The following is an 18,104-nucleotide window of genomic DNA, read 5'->3' as shown; positions in this document are numbered from 1 at the left end:
CGGTTTGTAAGACTAAAGATTATTAAGGCACGTAGAACATTTTGCGGGGCCCCCTGGTTTACAACTAACTTTCACCAAGGTCAATAGAACCAATATATATATATATATATATATATATATATATATATATATATATATATATATATATATATATATATATATATCGCTCTCCGTGCTGGTCTAGTGATTAGCGCGTGCGCCTGTGGTGTACATAGTTTCGAGCCCAATTCCCAGTGAGAGAGCACACAAAATTTAACTTGATAATCATTTCCTTTCATTAATCGTCCATGTCGACTAAAACCAGGGAATTCGTGTTACTATTCGGTTCAAAATCTCTTGTCGTCGCGATTTCTGTCGAGGAATTTGAAGCTTAAAATATATAAAACGATAATCATGCCTGTTGTTCTGTATGGTTGTGAAACATGGTCGCTTACTCTGAGGGAAGAACATAGACTGAAAGTATTTGAGAACAAGATCCTGAGACGAATATTCGGACCCAAGAGGAACGAGAATGGGGAATGGCGGAAGCTTCATAACGAGGAACTACATAGTTTATACGGTTTACCCAACAATGTTAGGGTCGTCAAGTCTAGGAGGCTTAGATGGGCAGGTCATGTAGCTAGAATGGAAGAAAGTAGAAACGCTTTCAAAGTCTTGACTGGTAGACCCATAGGAAGACGACCATTAGGAAGACCTATGGCGCAGATGGGAGGACAATATTAAGATGGATCTCGCAGAGATAGGAATACAAAGTAGAAACTGGATGCAATTAGCTAAGGATAGAAGTCAGTGGAGAGCTTTTGTGAACGCGGCACTGAACCTCCGGGTTCCATAGGCCATAGAGTTAGTTAGTTAGTTAATCGTCCATCTCCTAAGAACAAGTCCTGGGACGTCAAATTAAAAATAATAATAATAATAATAATAATTTCATTTCAAACGTTTAATAGAGATTTTTCAGTCAGAACGAATGGCAATCAAAATGTGCGCTTAAATAGTGCGTGAAAGTTAATAGACTAAACATATATAAGATACGTACATTTCAATATAAAATTATATATGTAAATCTACAACTAACAATATTAGTATATCGTATCTAAAAAGGACATAGTCATAATACTACTTGTTTTAGCGACCTCCCCGAAATTTTGAAAAAAAATAAAATAAAATCTAAAATTACGTTTTCAGTTCCCACATTACCAAACACTGAGGGCCACCGGACCCCTGAAAATTTTAAAGCTGTTAAAAGAAACTAAAAATTGCGTTTTAATTTCTCCATTGCCGAAACTCCTGAGGAGGACACCCGGACCCACCCCGAAATGAAATCCCGGCTACGCCACTGTGTATATAGATATTAAAGGCACGATGTAATTTCCTACTAATCTATTAAATACAACTGTTTATCAGCAAACCTATCTAAAAAGGTTTAACACGTATTTTGAAGAAATGAACACTTTTCAAAAATATAGGTTTGTAACTGACCCCCTTGCCTCACCCTACGGGCTGCCATGCATACAACAATGATTATACTTTAAGACGTGTTTTAAAAATTCATCAAAAGCCACTAACAATTCTTATATTGTGGAAAACAAGAAAATGACGTCTTAAATGCGTCATAATAATTATAAATACCATAGTTTCTTTGTCAATTTGGTCTTACACGAATTGACTTTCTAATTTTTTTTTTTTAAATTTAAGGTTAAAATAATAGGCCGTACTTGCTCTGTGTGTTAATATGACTGAATAAAACATAATACCTGCGTATAATGTCTTATAAAAAGTTACCCACTACTAAATACATACTTGAAAATGAATGAATGAATGATTAGGATTAGGTATTAGATTTCTGGGCTGCCATCTGTTAATTTCAATAGACAGTGTTTAATTCCATGCTTGCTTTGTTAAATATCGCCATGACACTCATAGGATGTATTAATGGGGTTCTAAGATTTATTTTCAAATAGTTGGTGTCTGTCTGGAGGCATTGTTTCCAACCACAAAATTAATTCCCTATTTTGGGTGAAAAATTCGGAAAATTCCCTTTTCTCACCATCTATTATTTCCCTCTTGCTGGCTACATTGGAACAAACGTTCCACTACCTGAAAGCCTACTTCTTTGCCTACAAAACTCACTATTAAAAATTTCAGTAGGATAATTAGGGACGCTGTAAAAGCTGATTGTGATTGATTGTTGATTTTTTGCTTGTGAGACGTTAACAGTGTCAAAAATTCATGTGTATGATGTCAGAGGATTTGTTCTTTCTCTCCTTGTATGGCAACCAGCAACGTAATGTTTTACTGTGCCTTGTCAACACACGAAATGTTTTTCAGGTGGCCTGGACCCATGTGGTAACAGTGGTGCCAACTACATAAAATCTTGAAATTCGGTTAGGGAATTTTTTGTATATTTTACTGCTATATTTCCCTCAAGAATTTCCCTTCAGTTGCCAACACTGCAATGTAACTTACACCGAAAAGAGCCACACCCCTCTTCTGAGAAACAAGGCCTTAACCATATCAATCGGGTAAATAGTTTTTTTTAGCAATAAGTCAGTAACTGCAAATGTAGGAAAACGCAAAAAATGATCTGGATCCGAAAGATTTAAGTCCAGACTATATATTAATTCATTTATTTCTAAAGAACTTGGAAAGGATCCTTTACTGAAATGTTTTACTGAGTTCTTTTTCGTTTCAGGAAACGATTGTTAAAATTTTGTTTATGAGTAAATGTTGAGTAATAATTGAAATATAACATAAATTAAGAAATTGAATGAGAAAGGATAGTTCAGTGGCTTAAACTTTTATTTTGTTTTGTATCTTCCATAGAGTTTCTTATTCGTTTCTCCGGGTGCTGAATCAGTGAATGGTACTTCATTTCCTGTCATTGTATTATATAATCAGGGAAGGCTTCAGCTCCCTTGCAAAAAGAAAGTAAAACAACACGTGTCTTTACGTACCTAGAGATTGTACCTCAACCTTGAACTAGTATCCCAAGAAGTAATCATATCCCTGTGAAATGTTACAAATTCACCAACGAATGTAAGAAAATGGACGGTTTGTAAGACTAAAGATTATTAAGGCACGTAGAACATTTTGCGGGGCCCCCTGGTTTACAACTAACTTTCACCAAGGTCAATAGAACCAATATATATATATATATATATATATATATATATATATATATATATATATATATATATATATATATATATATATATATATATATATATATATATCGCTCTCCGTGCTGGTCTAGTGATTAGCGCGTGCGCCTGTGGTGTACATAGTTTCGAGCCCAATTCCCAGTGAGAGAGCACACAAAATTTAACTTGATAATCATTTCCTTTCATTAATCGTCCATGTCGACTAAAACCAGGGAATTCGTGTTACTATTCGGTTCAAAATCTCTTGTCGTCGCGATTTCTGTCGAGGAATTTGAAGCTTAAAATATATAAAACGATAATCATGCCTGTTGTTCTGTATGGTTGTGAAACATGGTCGCTTACTCTGAGGGAAGAACATAGACTGAAAGTATTTGAGAACAAGATCCTGAGACGAATATTCGGACCCAAGAGGAACGAGAATGGGGAATGGCGGAAGCTTCATAACGAGGAACTACATAGTTTATACGGTTTACCCAACAATGTTAGGGTCGTCAAGTCTAGGAGGCTTAGATGGGCAGGTCATGTAGCTAGAATGGAAGAAAGTAGAAACGCTTTCAAAGTCTTGACTGGTAGACCCATAGGAAGACGACCATTAGGAAGACCTATGGCGCAGATGGGAGGACAATATTAAGATGGATCTCGCAGAGATAGGAATACAAAGTAGAAACTGGATGCAATTAGCTAAGGATAGAAGTCAGTGGAGAGCTTTTGTGAACGCGGCACTGAACCTCCGGGTTCCATAGGCCATAGAGTTAGTTAGTTAGTTAATCGTCCATCTCCTAAGAACAAGTCCTGGGACGTCAAATTAAAAATAATAATAATAATAATAATAATAATTTCATTTCAAACGTTTAATAGAGATTTTTCAGTCAGAACGAATGGCAATCAAAATGTGCGCTTAAATAGTGCGTGAAAGTTAATAGACTAAACATATATAAGATACGTACATTTCAATATAAAATTATATATGTAAATCTACAACTAACAATATTAGTATATCGTATCTAAAAAGGACATAGTCATAATACTACTTGTTTTAGCGACCTCCCCGAAATTTTGAAAAAAAAATAAAATAAAATCTAAAATTACGTTTTCAGTTCCCACATTACCAAACACTGAGGGCCACCGGACCCCTGAAAATTTTAAAGCTGTTAAAAGAAACTAAAAATTGCGTTTTAATTTCTCCATTGCCGAAACTCCTGAGGAGGACACCCGGACCCACCCCGAAATGAAATCCCGGCTACGCCACTGTGTATATAGATATTAAAGGCACGATGTAATTTCCTACTAATCTATTAAATACAACTGTTTATCAGCAAACCTATCTAAAAAGGTTTAACACGTATTTTGAAGAAATGAACACTTTTCAAAAATATAGGTTTGTAACTGACCCCCTTGCCTCACCCTACGGGCTGCCATGCATACAACAATGATTATACTTTAAGACGTGTTATAAAAATTCATCAAAAGCTACTAACAATTCTTATATTGTGGAAAACAAGAAAATGACGTCTTAAATGCGTCATAATAATTATAAATACCATAGTTTCTTTGTCAATTTGGTCTTACACGAATTGACTTTCTAATTTTTTTTTTTTAATTTAAGGTTAAAATAATAGGCCGTACTTGCTCTGTGTGTTAATATGACTGAATAAAACATAATACCTGCGTATAATTTCTTATGAAAAGTTACCCACTACTAAAGACATACTTGAAAATGAATGAATGAATGATTAGGATTAGGTATTAGATTTCTGGGCTGCCATCTGTTAATTTCAATAGACAATGTAAGTCAAGAGCCATATCCCACATGACCTCTTTCCCGTATGTTCTTTCTGTGCTAATTCCAACATGGCGGCTTTTCAATATGGTGTTAAAACAACAGTAGAGCATAGAGTATACGGCACTAGCGCGGGGCCCCCTTAGGCGCGGGGCCCGATTAGGAGCAATCGGTCCAATCGGCATAAGGCTGGCCCTGGCGAAAACTATGAATTTGACATTAATATCGGTCATTTTGTATTACTTTTACATGTCCCGGTAATCGCCCCCTGAGACCGGATGGTTCGAATTTTGAAAAAAAAAAGCCCTTCGTCTTGGTCTGGGAAAAGGACCAAGTAACCGTGACCAAAATTTGGTAACTCTTGGTCCACTCGTCTTGTACCCAGGCTGCACACAGGCACACAGACAGACACACAAACAAACTCTTTATTTTATTTAGATTAAAAGTTTATAGTAAATTCATTTTATATCTATCATAGTCTAGGATCCGGCTGACCCCCCAAGTTTTTACTTTCTAGAGCCGCCGCAGGTGATTAAATATTCTTTTTTCACCCCTAAGATGGTGATAGGGATGTTTTACAGCCAAAGTATTTTTTTCACACTGTATGTCATATCTGTAGCAAGTGCAAGTGTGTTTGAAAATGACCCAGGGGATTCAGTGTTATGTTGAAAGTCTTGAGTGAGTGACTGGCTGATAAACGATAGAGTGAAACGGCTTAAGCTCCGAAATGTTCCGAAATAGGAATTTTCTAATTTCCGGATTTTTTCGGAGTCGGAATTTTTCCGAATCCTGAATGTTTTCCGAAATCTCGAATTTTCTGAATTTCGGAATTTTTCCGATTTTACTTTCCGGATTCCGGAAAGTAAAAGTTCCGGAATTGGCCATCCCTAAAGCATATGTGTATGGGTGTAAGATATCCGGAGTATCGATGTCTTTAAAATGTGGATTTTCTTCCAAATGAACTCCAACGAAGAATAAATTTAAAATAAATCGTACTCTGAAAGTAGTAATACAATCTTCATATTTCATTATCATTATTATAGGTATTCAGCCTTTATTGGAAGGTCACTTGCTGCAACTGAGAAGCTTCCATGCTCCACGGTCTTCCACTGACCTCCTCGTCTTCACGTACGATTTTTCCATTTTGGTATCGTCCATTAATTGTAGTCTCCTTCGCCCTCTCTCTCTTTTTCCTGTCACCACATCCTCTAGCACGTCCCTCATAATACAGTTCCTTCTTAGCCAATGTTCCAACCAGTTTCTCTTCCTCTTCTTAATAATTTCGAAAATTGTTATTTTCCCCTCTACCACTTCTAATCCCTCTTACTTGTTTCCCCCACGACCCATCTTATTAGGATCGTTCTTCTCCACAGCTCCTTCGTGGCTAAGCGGTTAGCGTGCGCGCCTTTGGCGTGGGAGACCCGGGTTCGATTCCCGGCGGGAGCTCATGTGGTTCGGATTCCACATTAATCAGTAGGTCCACGTCTCATATAGCCTCGCTGCTGAACGGGACGCTAAACTAAAATCACACCACGTTCTTTTCCACACTCACATTTCGAAAATTTTCAGTCGTTTTTCATGATTTTTGCGTAATGTCCATGTTTCTGAAACATACAGTATACTACTACACACGAAGCATTTTATAAGTCATTTTTCTCAATCTTTATTCAAGATCCCGCAAAATAGCACTTTCTTCCTTCTAAAGACTTCTTTCGCCATTCCTGTTCTTGGTCTTATTTCATGTTCACATTTCATATCATTACTAATAATACTACCAAAGTATCGAAAACTAGTCATCTGTTCTATTTCCTCCCTTCCTACTTTTATATTTGACACCAACCTCTTCGTTCCAATCACCATGGCTTTTGGCTTTTTAACATTTATTTTCATCCAATATTCTTCACAACCCTTCCTCAAGTTTTCTCATATATTATTAATCACTTCAGATTCTGCAACAAGCGGCATATCATCTGCAAACTGTATACACCTAATCATATTAGAAAAATGATGGAAATTAGACGAGCGGACAAAGCATCAAACGAGAAACTATTGGAAATGGTAGGAGACAGCCCTTTTAGGATTTATGGTAACAAAGTTACCATAACGTAGTGTTGTATAAAAGACGCTAATGAAACTCACGTAACGCATATTGAATCATTTTTATTATGGTTATTATTGGCCAAGTCAAGCATGGACCAAATAACCCTAGATGCATTTTGGAACCGAATGGTCAACTTGGCGGCGAGGAGGGGCATGGCAATGTCTTTTTTTTTTTTCTTAAGATAAATTTTAAAAAATGTTCATGCACATAGTTTCTAAGATATCAGATTGACATTTTGCATTCGGATTGTGTGCACCTTTGAGTATTTCTAAGTTTTCTTGAGATCTCTATGTGAAAACGGGCAAAGGCCGAGGGTCCCAAATGTTCCGAGAGAGTGAGTTTTTCAGAAAAGATCAGGTGTATGATACGGACATTAAGTAGTACAGCGGGGGACACTTCTAAATGGTACACCTTAGCCGTAAATCTCCATATGGCTGTACCATTTAGAAGTGTCTCCCGCTGTACAATTAGAAAAAGAGCCTCATACTAAAGAAAATGGCGTATAAATCACGACACTAGGTCAAATAGTAATGTTGCAGGAAATGTTTATATTATGTACTATGTACACTCATGTCCAAAATGATTATCGCATATCTATAACTATCTTCTTGTAAGAATATAATTTGATAATGACTTTGTAGGGTAATTTTAATACTGATACTATGTGTAGGGTCTATAATTGGGAAATATATATTTGTGGTAAATTTCATAGGAAAAAAATTCTAAAAACGAAAATTAGAATGAGTAAAACAAAATGTTGCTAAATGGACAAGAAAATTTTATTTTTCGTTTTATGGTTCTCTTTTACTGCTCTTTTGACATGAAATTTGCTATATACATGTCTTTGCCGATTATACACATACTAACATTATAAGAAATACCGGGCGAATTTGTTATCAAATTATATTCCTACAACAACAAATTTATAGACATGCGACAATAATTTTGGACATGAGTGTACCTAGGTATATGAATCTATATACCTATATATTTTTGACCTTCGTCCAAATTTTGAAAAATTCTCCCGTCCTTATTTTTCAAGACACTGAAATTAAAATTTTGTACACGCATTATGTATAACTCTAAGTATTTCTCTGGTGGTTTCGAGACGTCTACGTTAAACCTGGCCCGAGCCAGAGGGGTTCAAACTTTTCGAAAAGATGATTTTTAGGAAAATTTCCCGGATTTTCCCTAATTTCCCGTTTCTCGTGCATGATATGGGCATGCAAGTGGTATCTTTTGCAAGGTTGTTTATTCTGAAGAAAATGAGGTATGAACCATTATCCTACGATAAATATTAACTGTATATCAAGCAATTAATAAAATGGATCACCTTCAGATTTCAAAAACTTTTTCAGCTCTTTGTTTTCAAGATATAAGGTTGAAATTTTGCCGACGCATTGTGTATATAACTACCCATTTTTCAAGTGATTTTCAGATCCCCACGTGAACCCAGGCCCGGGGCAGAGGGACGCAAATAATTTGAAAAAATTAAAGAAAACTCCCGATTTACCACAATTTTCCGTTTCTGGTGTATAATATGGATAAGAGAGTGGTACGATTAAATAGGCTGCTGTATTGTGAAAAAGAAAAGATAACGAGGTATGGACCATAATCCTACGATAAATAGTAAGCAAGCAGTAGTTTGTTTTGACTGAACGTCTAAAATTTTCCTCAAAAAGTGGAAATTCTAAAAGGGATAGGGAAAAGAAGGTACAAAGAAAAGTCTAGTCCAATATTGAGAAAGGTGGAAACAGAGGCGGTTCTGGAAGATAAAAACTGGGTGCAACCAGAACCTAGACTATTATGAGTTTACTATAAACTTTCAAAAATATATAAGTAATAACTTCAATTATTTTGGTCACTCAAAAAACTGGGGGCCTAGGTACCCCCGGTTCCGGGCTAGAGCCGCGTCTGGGTGGAAATCTCCGTCAAACCAATTGATTGATAACTGAATGGAGATTATGATAATTTAATATGTATATTGGAATTTTGTTTGGACCAGATGCTCTGTTTCATCCGCTGATTATCGTATTGTAAGTGTATTTTATATGGGTGCATTTTATTTTATGCGTCTGTTGTTCAGTGCGGCTATTCGACTATTTTGAAAGTGTAATTTTTCCGCTTGCACTTGGAAACACTGAATTTCTACGTTCGAACGAATATGTAATATATTCTTGTCAAAGTAACTGTTTCATTTTTCTTTAAGTACACAGATGGTGCCTCAGGGTAAAAGTCTTCTGTTGAGACGATTCAGAGATTCTCTCTTGAATAAATACGTGTGCAGTAGAGAAAAAAATGTAATTAATTTTGTTATGTTTCTGTTAGTACATACATTAGCTGTATTTAAATCATCAATTTGATATTTTCTTGTAAAAATAATATTTCGTTATCAGAGAGAATCATTTTAAATATAAAGGAAATTATTCGGGGCTCTGTAAAGAAGTCCTTGTTTAATTCCAGTGCCGGTATATCTTGATAAAATCTCATTCAATATTCTTGTTCCGAAGAATATTATCTATATTCCCTTAACATAGATTGAGTAATATTCTTCTACTAAGCAGCTGACTCCGAGAATAGTGTTTCCAACTCATTTAAAACTTACTAAATTCAAATTTTATCTTGAAACTTCTTAGTTTAACGTCCAAATAAAATATCATTTGTGTTTGGATATTGTCATTCTGCAACATATTCTTCGTGTTCTTTATTAGTTTTAAGAAGATCTTGATTAATAATAACAATTATTATAATAATAGCAATTTTCAGATGCGGCTTAGCATTTACTCTAACAACTGGCTGTTTGACAGGTGTACTACTAAAGTCGGTTGCAATTTAATTAAGAATAGTCAAAATTTCGCGGGCTTATTCATTAAGTATAGTGTAATTTTTGGAAGAAGGGAAATTATTGGTTTGGTTTGATTTGTTTCTATGCTTTCCTATTGTCCTTTTGGCCTCTGGTATCTTCAGAAATATCAAATTCTATACAAATTGAGGCAGAAACATGAGGTTAACGGCAATCGTTAGTGCATCGTTAGTGTACTTAATCGCACTAAGCACTAATGTTAGTGCTACTGTAGTTTGAGATTTATTCAAGATTATTGGTGGGGGCAACTTAAGAAGTATCAAATTCCATAGAAGTTAAGGTAGAATCATGGGCTTAACGGCAAATGTTAGTGCATTGTTAGTGTACTTAAAAGCACTAAGCACTAACGTTACTACTACTATACTTTGAGATTTATTCAAGATTTTTGGTGGGATCAACTTTAAAAGTATCAAATTGCATAGAAGTTGAGGTAGAAACATGGGGTCAACGGCAATCGTTAGTGCACTTAAACGCACTAAGCACTAACGTTAGTGCTACCATATTTTGGGATTTATTCTATATTTTTGGCAACAGCCAACTTCAGAAATATAAAATTCCATACAAACTGTCAGTGTTTTCTTGAAGCACTAACGAATGAACTAATCACTTTGTTAGTGGTTGAAGTGGGGACAAGTTCACGCTGACCTCCAAAGTCATTTTACTTGTAGCACCTACAGTAATATAACACTAACGTTAGAGGCTGGTGCACTAAGTTGCACTAACGATCCGCTAACGATTTCACTAGAAGAGATCGCTAATGGTTTTTATTTTGGCGGAAATTTGACACATTGAAAAACTCCCCTTATGTGATTTTCATGACATGTAACTAGCCATAAAAACACCAATAGTAAAACATTAACAAAACTGATAGTGCTTTCTAGAAGCACTAATGATGCACTAACTAACGGCAATATTTTTTTGTTATTGTTTGAAGTGGGGGTTCCAAGTTCAGCCTGATTGAAGCTCTAACGTTAGGTGTTGGTGTACTAAGAAGCACTAACGATGCATTAACGATTGCAATAGAAGAGATCATTACTGCTTTTAATTTTTGCGCAAATTTGACGCAATGAAAAATTCCCCATGAATTTCTTATGGGAGTTTTGTGGCATGTAATTGGCTATATCTACATCAATAGTTCTGCGTTAAGGAAACTATGAGTGTTTTCTAGAAGCACTAACGATGCATTAATGAATGGTACTTAATTTTCGTTAATGCTTGAAGTGGGAGCCAGGTTCACACTGGACCGCAAATCCTTTTTTACTTGTAGCACCTATACTAATGAAGCACTAGCGTTAGGTGTTGGTGCACTAGGAAGCACTAACGAATGACCCTTATTTTATCTTAGTGTATGAAGTGGCTGGGGCGGCGTGAACTTGGTCCCCAAAAAGGGTTTTATTTGTAGCACCTATACTAATGAAGCACTAAATTTAGTCGTTGAAGCACTAAGAAGCACTAACGATGCACTAACCATTGACACTAAATTTATCATTAGTGCGTTATGTGGGGGCCCAAGTTCACGGACGTCGTTACTGCTTCATTAGCGTAGGCGCTACAAGTAATAATTTCTTTCGCGGGCAATTTCAGATTGCCACAGCCACTTCAAGCACTAATGAAAAAATAGTGCCATTCGTTAGTGCTTCTGAGTGCATCAACACCTAACGTTACTGCTTCATTATTGTAGGTGCTAGAAATAAAAAGCTTTGGGAAATAGCGTGAACTAAGCCTCCACTATAAGAACTAACGAAAAACTCAGTGCTATTCGTTAGTGCCTTGTAAGTACTTCTAGAAGACACAAATAGTTTTGTTGAAGATTCAACATTACTGTATATATAGCCAATTATATGTCACAAAACTCCCATAAGAAATACATGAGAAATTATTCATTGCATCAAATTACCATCACATTCAAAAGCACTAATGCTCTAAGAAGCGTAAGTGCTTCTTAGAGCACAAATACCTAGCGTTGATGCTTCATTACTGTAGGTGTTATAAGAGAAAAAAAACTTTAGGGATCCAACGTGAACTTCTCATCAACATTTTAAGCACTAACGAAAAAATAGTGGCATTCGTTAGTGCTTCTCTAAAACGCTAACAATTTCGTTACTGCTTCACTTTTAGTGCACCTATTGCCAACTACATGTCAGGAAACTCACATAAGAAATTTATATAAAATTTTTCATTGAATCAAATTTCCGCCAAATTCGAAAGTAATAGTGATATCTTCTAAAGCAGTCGTTAGTGTATTGTTAATGCATCTACACCTAACGTTAGTGCTTCATTAGTACAGGCGCTACAATTAAAATACCTTTGAGGGCCAGAGTGAACTAGGAGCCCCACTTCAAACAACAACGAACAAGATACTGCCATTCGTTAGAGCATTGTTAGTGCTTCTAGAAAACACTAGCACTTTCGTTAGTGTTTCACCATTATTGTAGTTATGGCCAATTACTTGTTACAAAATTGACATAAATTTATGGAAAATTTTAATTGCGTCAAATTTCCGTCAAATTCAAAACCACTAATGGTCTCTTCTAATGCAATCGTTAGTGCATCATTAGTGCTTCATAGTGCACCAACCCCTAACGTTAGTGCTTCATTAGTGTAGGTGATAAAAGAAAAATATATTTGGAGGTCAGCGTGAACTTCCCCCACTTCAAGCACTAACGAAAAAAATAGTGCATTCGTTAGTGTATCATAAGTGGTTCTAGGAAACACTAACAGTTTGTATGGAATTTGATGTTTCTAAAGTTTGCCCCCACCAAAAATCTTGAAAAAAATCCGAAAATATGACAGCACTAACATTAGATCTTAGTGCGTTTAAGTGCACTAACGATGCACTAACAATTGCCGTTAACCTCATGTTTCTACGTCAATATGTATAGAATTTGATTTTTTCTGAAGTTAGCTTCCCACGAAAAATCTGGAATAAATCCTAAAATATGGTAACATTAACATTAGTGCTTAGTTAGTTTAAGTGCACTAACGATGTAATAAATTTGGTGAAAATCTGTTTGCATAAAAATGAGTGGGGGGCTAACTTCATATGAGCTTCTCTGTAGTTACACCGGGGGACATGAAGAGACTTTACTCCCTGGGAACAACTTTTCGGGGAAAAAAATCCCCTTATCTTGTATTATAGAAAATTATACATGAAAATGCTGAAGAACCGAGTTTTCATATTAACAATTTCCTGCGGGAAAACTCCCGGAACCCCCACTTGACTGAGGGGTATTCCAAACCCCCGGAAGATCCACCTCACAGCAAACAACCCATAAATCCGTCCATTCTCAAAACCCGAGGGAACACACACGTAAGAAAGAAACAATTCAATATGGCACATCAAAATATAAAACTAGATTAACTTTTTTAAAGACACGTTTTTTTTAAAGACAAAAAGTAGGAAAAAGACAACAAAAATGTCGTTCTTTTCAAATTAGAAATTATTTCTAAATATAAAAAAAATAAAATCTTTTTACCTGCAAAGCTATTCGTCAATTACTGTGCATAATAACTGATTTATTAAAGGTATTTTAGAATCTACTCTCCAGTGACGGTATGTCATGATAACTAAAAAGCCAGGGGTGGTATACCTTCATCACTGAAAAACCAGAGGCGGTATGGCATACAACCGCATACCGTCTCACTTCGATCAATATATATAGTTTGCAATAAATGCTTCACTATTATAACCCTTTCGGACACAGGTGGCCAAACTAGCAAACACGGCTCTGTCAATTTTTAATCCACTCCTGTGTGGACACTAATTACGATATCGGGATATCTTTTCGGTCAAATATGATTTGGACATAGTATATTATATTAGTTTCTTTCCTTTTGGATGTCTAATTTCCTTCTCAAATTTCAGCCCAAAGTAAAAAATTTGAGAATTTTCGAATTTTCTTTTTTCTAGTTTTTTCCTGTAACGTTCTTCGTTGTAGAGGAAACTTCTTAAGATTTATCAGATAGATACCTCGAATGAATACCTAATTGCTCACATCAACACAACTGGAACACGTGCAGTGTTGCCAGCTATGTAAATTAAAATTTCACCAAAATTGGGCAAAAAAATCAAAATTTTCGAAATATTTTGTTTATAAATCCGTACCTATACGTCCGAGCACAAGTCAACTTACACAGGTCAAACGTTGCTTCTTACTGAACAAAAGAGAGTACAGATAGTTACAATGAAGTATTTAGGGGGCGCAATAAAGATTCGTATTTAGTTTCCAACCCTTGATTTGTCTAGTTTTTATTCTACATTTCTGTTTACCGTAATGTATTTTTTGCAATTAGAAACTTTATTTCTTAAATATCGTCATAATACTTGTAGGATATATTAGTGGTTTACCAATGTTATTTTAGGATAGTTTGCGTCTGTCTCGTAGCAGTGTCTCCAGCCAAAAATTTATTCCACAATTTTAGGGGGAAAATTTGCAACAAAAAAAATCATTGTTTTGTCTCTATCATTTCCCTCTTGAAGGCTACATTCAAACAAACTTACAACTTTCTGAAACACTTGTCCATATCCTACACAACGCACTATAAAAAGTTTCACTAGAATAATTAGGAAAAGTACAGTTGAGGTTAATAATATACCATATTCTGTAAATGGTAAGAGAATGGTGAATTTCTGAGGTAGAATGAGATTTTTTTAATTCCATGCTTGCTTTGTTAAATATCGCCATGACACTCATAGGATGTATTAATGGGGTACTAACATTTATTTTCAAATAGTTGGTGTCTGTCTGGAGGCATTGTTTCCAACCACAAAATTAATTCCCTCTTTTGGGTGAAAAATTCGGAAAATTCCCTTTTCTCACCATCTATTATTTCCCTCTTGCTGGCTACATTGGAACAAACGTTCCACTACCTGAAAGCCTTCTTCTTTGCCTACAAAACTCACTATTAAAAATTTCAGTAGGATAATTAGGGACGCTGTAAATGCTGATTGTGATTGATTGTTGATTTTTTGCTTGTGAGACGTTAACAGTGTCAAAATTTCATGTTTATGATGTCAGAGGATTTGTTCTTTCTCTCTTTATATGGCAACCAGCAACATAATGTTTTACTGTGCCTTGTCAACACACGAAATGTTTTTCAGGTGGCCTGGACCCATGTGGCAACAGTGGTGCCAACTACAAAAAATCTTGAAATTCGGTTAGGGAATTTTTTGTATATTTTACTGCTATATTTCCCTCAAGAATTTCCCTTCCGTTGCCAATACTGCAATGTGACTTACACCGAAAAGAGCCACATCTCTCTTCTAAGAAACAAGGCCTTAACCATATCAATAGAGTAAATAGTTTTTTAGCAATAAGTCAGTAACTGCAAATGTAGGAAAACGCCAAAAATGGTCTGGATCCGAAAGATTTAAGTCCAGACTATATATTACTTCATTTATTTCTAAAGAACTTGGAAAGGATCTTTTACTGAAATGTTTTGTTGAGTTCTTTTTCGTTCAAGATTTCAGGAAACGATTGTTATAATTTTGTTCATGAGTAAATGTTGAGTAATAATTGAAATATAAAATAAATTAAGAAATGGAATGAAAGAGGATAGATAGTTCAATGGCTTAAAACTTGTATTTTATTCTATTTCGTATTTTCCATACAGTTTCTTATTCATTTCTCCGAGTGCTGAATCAGTGAGTGGTACTTCATTTCCTATCATTGTATTATATAATCAGGGAAAGCTTCAGCTCCCTTGCAAAAATAAAGTAAAACAACACGTGTCTTTACGTACCTAGAGATTAGTCTCAGTCTCAGTCTTGTCTTCGCGGGTGTTGATTTGTTGAAGTGTCGGGCTATTGCCCTTGCCTTCCATTTCTTTTGTGTCTTCCTTGGCTTTGTTTTCTGACGTATATGTGGTGGTGGAGTCGCTACTGTCGCGCCCTCCTGTGTTTTTCCCTGTGGCTGGTTTGTTGGTTTACGATTCTATCACGGTGGTCGTGGCATTCGGTAAAGTCTTCTTCGTGGGGTTGCATTTCCTATTGCTCTTATTGTGGGGTTGGTTGAGAGTTCTTTCTTTCTCCAGAATTTGGTGGATTGATGGCGTCTAACTTCCTCAAGCAACGGGAGGTCCAGGTCTTCGTGCAGTTGTGCTACTCGCGTGTCCCTGGAGTGGCCGGTTATGGTCCTAATCACCTTGTTTTGCAACACCTGCAGTGGACGTAGATGTGTTCTATACGTATGCTGCCAGGCATTGTGCCCGTATAGTAGTATCGGTCTAATGGACATCTTGTAGATGTGCCGCTTGATGTTTTGAGACAGGGACGCTGCGAGTAGCATTGGAAGCAGAGCCATGAAGCGCTGTAGTGCCTTCTTGGTGGTGTTCTGCAGGTGAGTGGCAAATGTTAGGCGTCTATCCAAGTGGATTCCCAGATATTTCGCCGTATCTGTCACTGTGAGTGCCGTCCCTCCCATCGTGAGATTTACTTCTCTTCGCTTCCTGTTACGGGTGAAGTCCACCACAGCTGTTTTCCTCGCGTTGGTCCTGATTCGCCAGTTCCGTGTCCAGGTTTCCAGGTGGTCGATGTGTCGCTGGAGATACAGCGTTGCGTACCTGAGAATGGAGTGACTGGCGAATACTGCAGTGTCGTCGGCAAATGTGGCGATCGTTGTGTTTGGTGATGTGGGGATATCGGCTGTGTATACTGCGTACAGGAGAGGAGATATGCAGGATCCTTGAGGTACTCCTGCCCTTGCAGTCCTTGGTTCTGTTGTGTTACCGTTGAATGTTACTCGGAATGTTCTGTCTGCCAGGTAGGATCTGATTGTTCGGATTTGATAGTGCGGGAATTCCTGCTGGATCAGCTTGTGGATGAGCCCTGCGTGCCACACCTACCTAGAGATTGTGCCTCAAAATTGAACTAGTATCCCAAGATGTAATCATATCCCTGTGAAATGTTACAAATTCACCAACGAATGTAAGAAAATGGACGGTTTGTAAGACTACGAAGTATTAAGGCACGTAGAACAGATTTGTTTAGTGTTATTTCTCATTTAAATAACTAATTATTCACATTGCAATAAATAAGAAAACAAACTCTAAGTATTTCTCATTTTAAATAGACACCTAGTGGGTTTCTAGAGAAGTTTTATGCTTCTTGCTCTTCGTTGTACTAGACCGTTCAGCTTAAGACGATTATTTAGTTTCATCTTAGTCTTTCATTTTATGGTGTTCAAAAATATAAAGAAATATTATGTTTAAATAATCATAGCGTACTCTTTCCACCCCGTAAGTTAATGCTAATGAGGCCTTGCTCCCACTGAACTTTTTCGGACTGCATGTCATATGTATAACAGGTTTAGTTGAAATTAACCCAGGCGTTTTAGTGTTATGTTGAAATTCATATACGCATATATTCTTTCATGAATATATATATTTAACAGCATTCTAGCAAATATGTAAAGGTAGCCAAAAAAGTTCTATCGCTTTATGTGGAGGTTTGTATTCAATTCGCCTTCACACTATGAGTTGAATGCAATAAAGATAAGGCGAAAGTCAGTTGTTGGTGTGGGTATATCCATCATACTACCTGGTTGTGGCAGTTCAGTTATACCGTTAACTTGCGTCAGGACAGAGTGAACATGGAACCTCCACAGAGTCATAATGCCGTGTATGCTGTACGCCCACTTCACATGAAAATTTATAGCATATTTGTAAGTCTCTACACCAGATTTCCTGAACTTGCCAAACTTCTAGAAAGTGTAGAGAGCTTTACGTTGTTTATTTTACAGGCTTCCGTAATTCTTATTCGTGGCAGGTTCAGCTGCAACAGCTTCAATAGCTTGCTTCCATTTCACCCTCTTTACACCAAATTTACTTCATGCATTGTGATTTGCAAAAATAAATAAATAAATAAATAAATAAATAAATAAATAAATGTACTGAAGTACCTAGAAACATATTCCAAGATTTGTCATGTGCTTGTGTTCCTTGCTACAACAAGAGATCATATTTCAGAAATTTCATTTTCAAAGTTATAAGTTACAACTACAGAAAAGAGATAGTAGTGTATTGTTGTTAACGAGTAACGCTGAAAACGATGACCACGTTGTTGTTTGTAAATTCATCAATGGTTTATATTGATTACAACAATGTCATTACGAAAATATTTACAAACCACACCTTAAAATTTGTGTCATCTCTCACGACCTCAAGTCTTGTTCAATGGCACAGACAAACGCACTGCAGTCA

General features: G+C 36.3%; 1 long non-coding RNA gene across 1 annotated transcript in view; it reads right to left on the bottom strand.

Moving 5' to 3' along the window:
• Positions 1 to 17,739, bottom strand: part of LOC145687787 (uncharacterized) — a 230,503-nt gene extending 212,764 nt beyond the window's left edge. Inside the window, exon 1 of the long non-coding RNA XR_014131764.1 lies at positions 17,443 to 17,739. This is a non-coding gene — a long non-coding RNA (uncharacterized LOC145687787). The remainder of the gene's footprint in view (positions 1 to 17,442) is intronic.
• Between the last annotated feature and the right edge of the window lie 365 nt (positions 17,740 to 18,104).

The sequence above is a fragment of the Thermobia domestica genome, chromosome 6 (genome assembly GCF_964235325.1).
Source record: "Thermobia domestica chromosome 6, izTheDome1.hap1.1, whole genome shotgun sequence".
In the NCBI taxonomy this organism is placed as follows: Eukaryota; Metazoa; Arthropoda; class Insecta; order Zygentoma; family Lepismatidae; genus Thermobia; species Thermobia domestica.
Note: the sequence above shows the minus strand (reverse complement) of the source record. Positions and strands in the feature narration are given on the sequence as shown.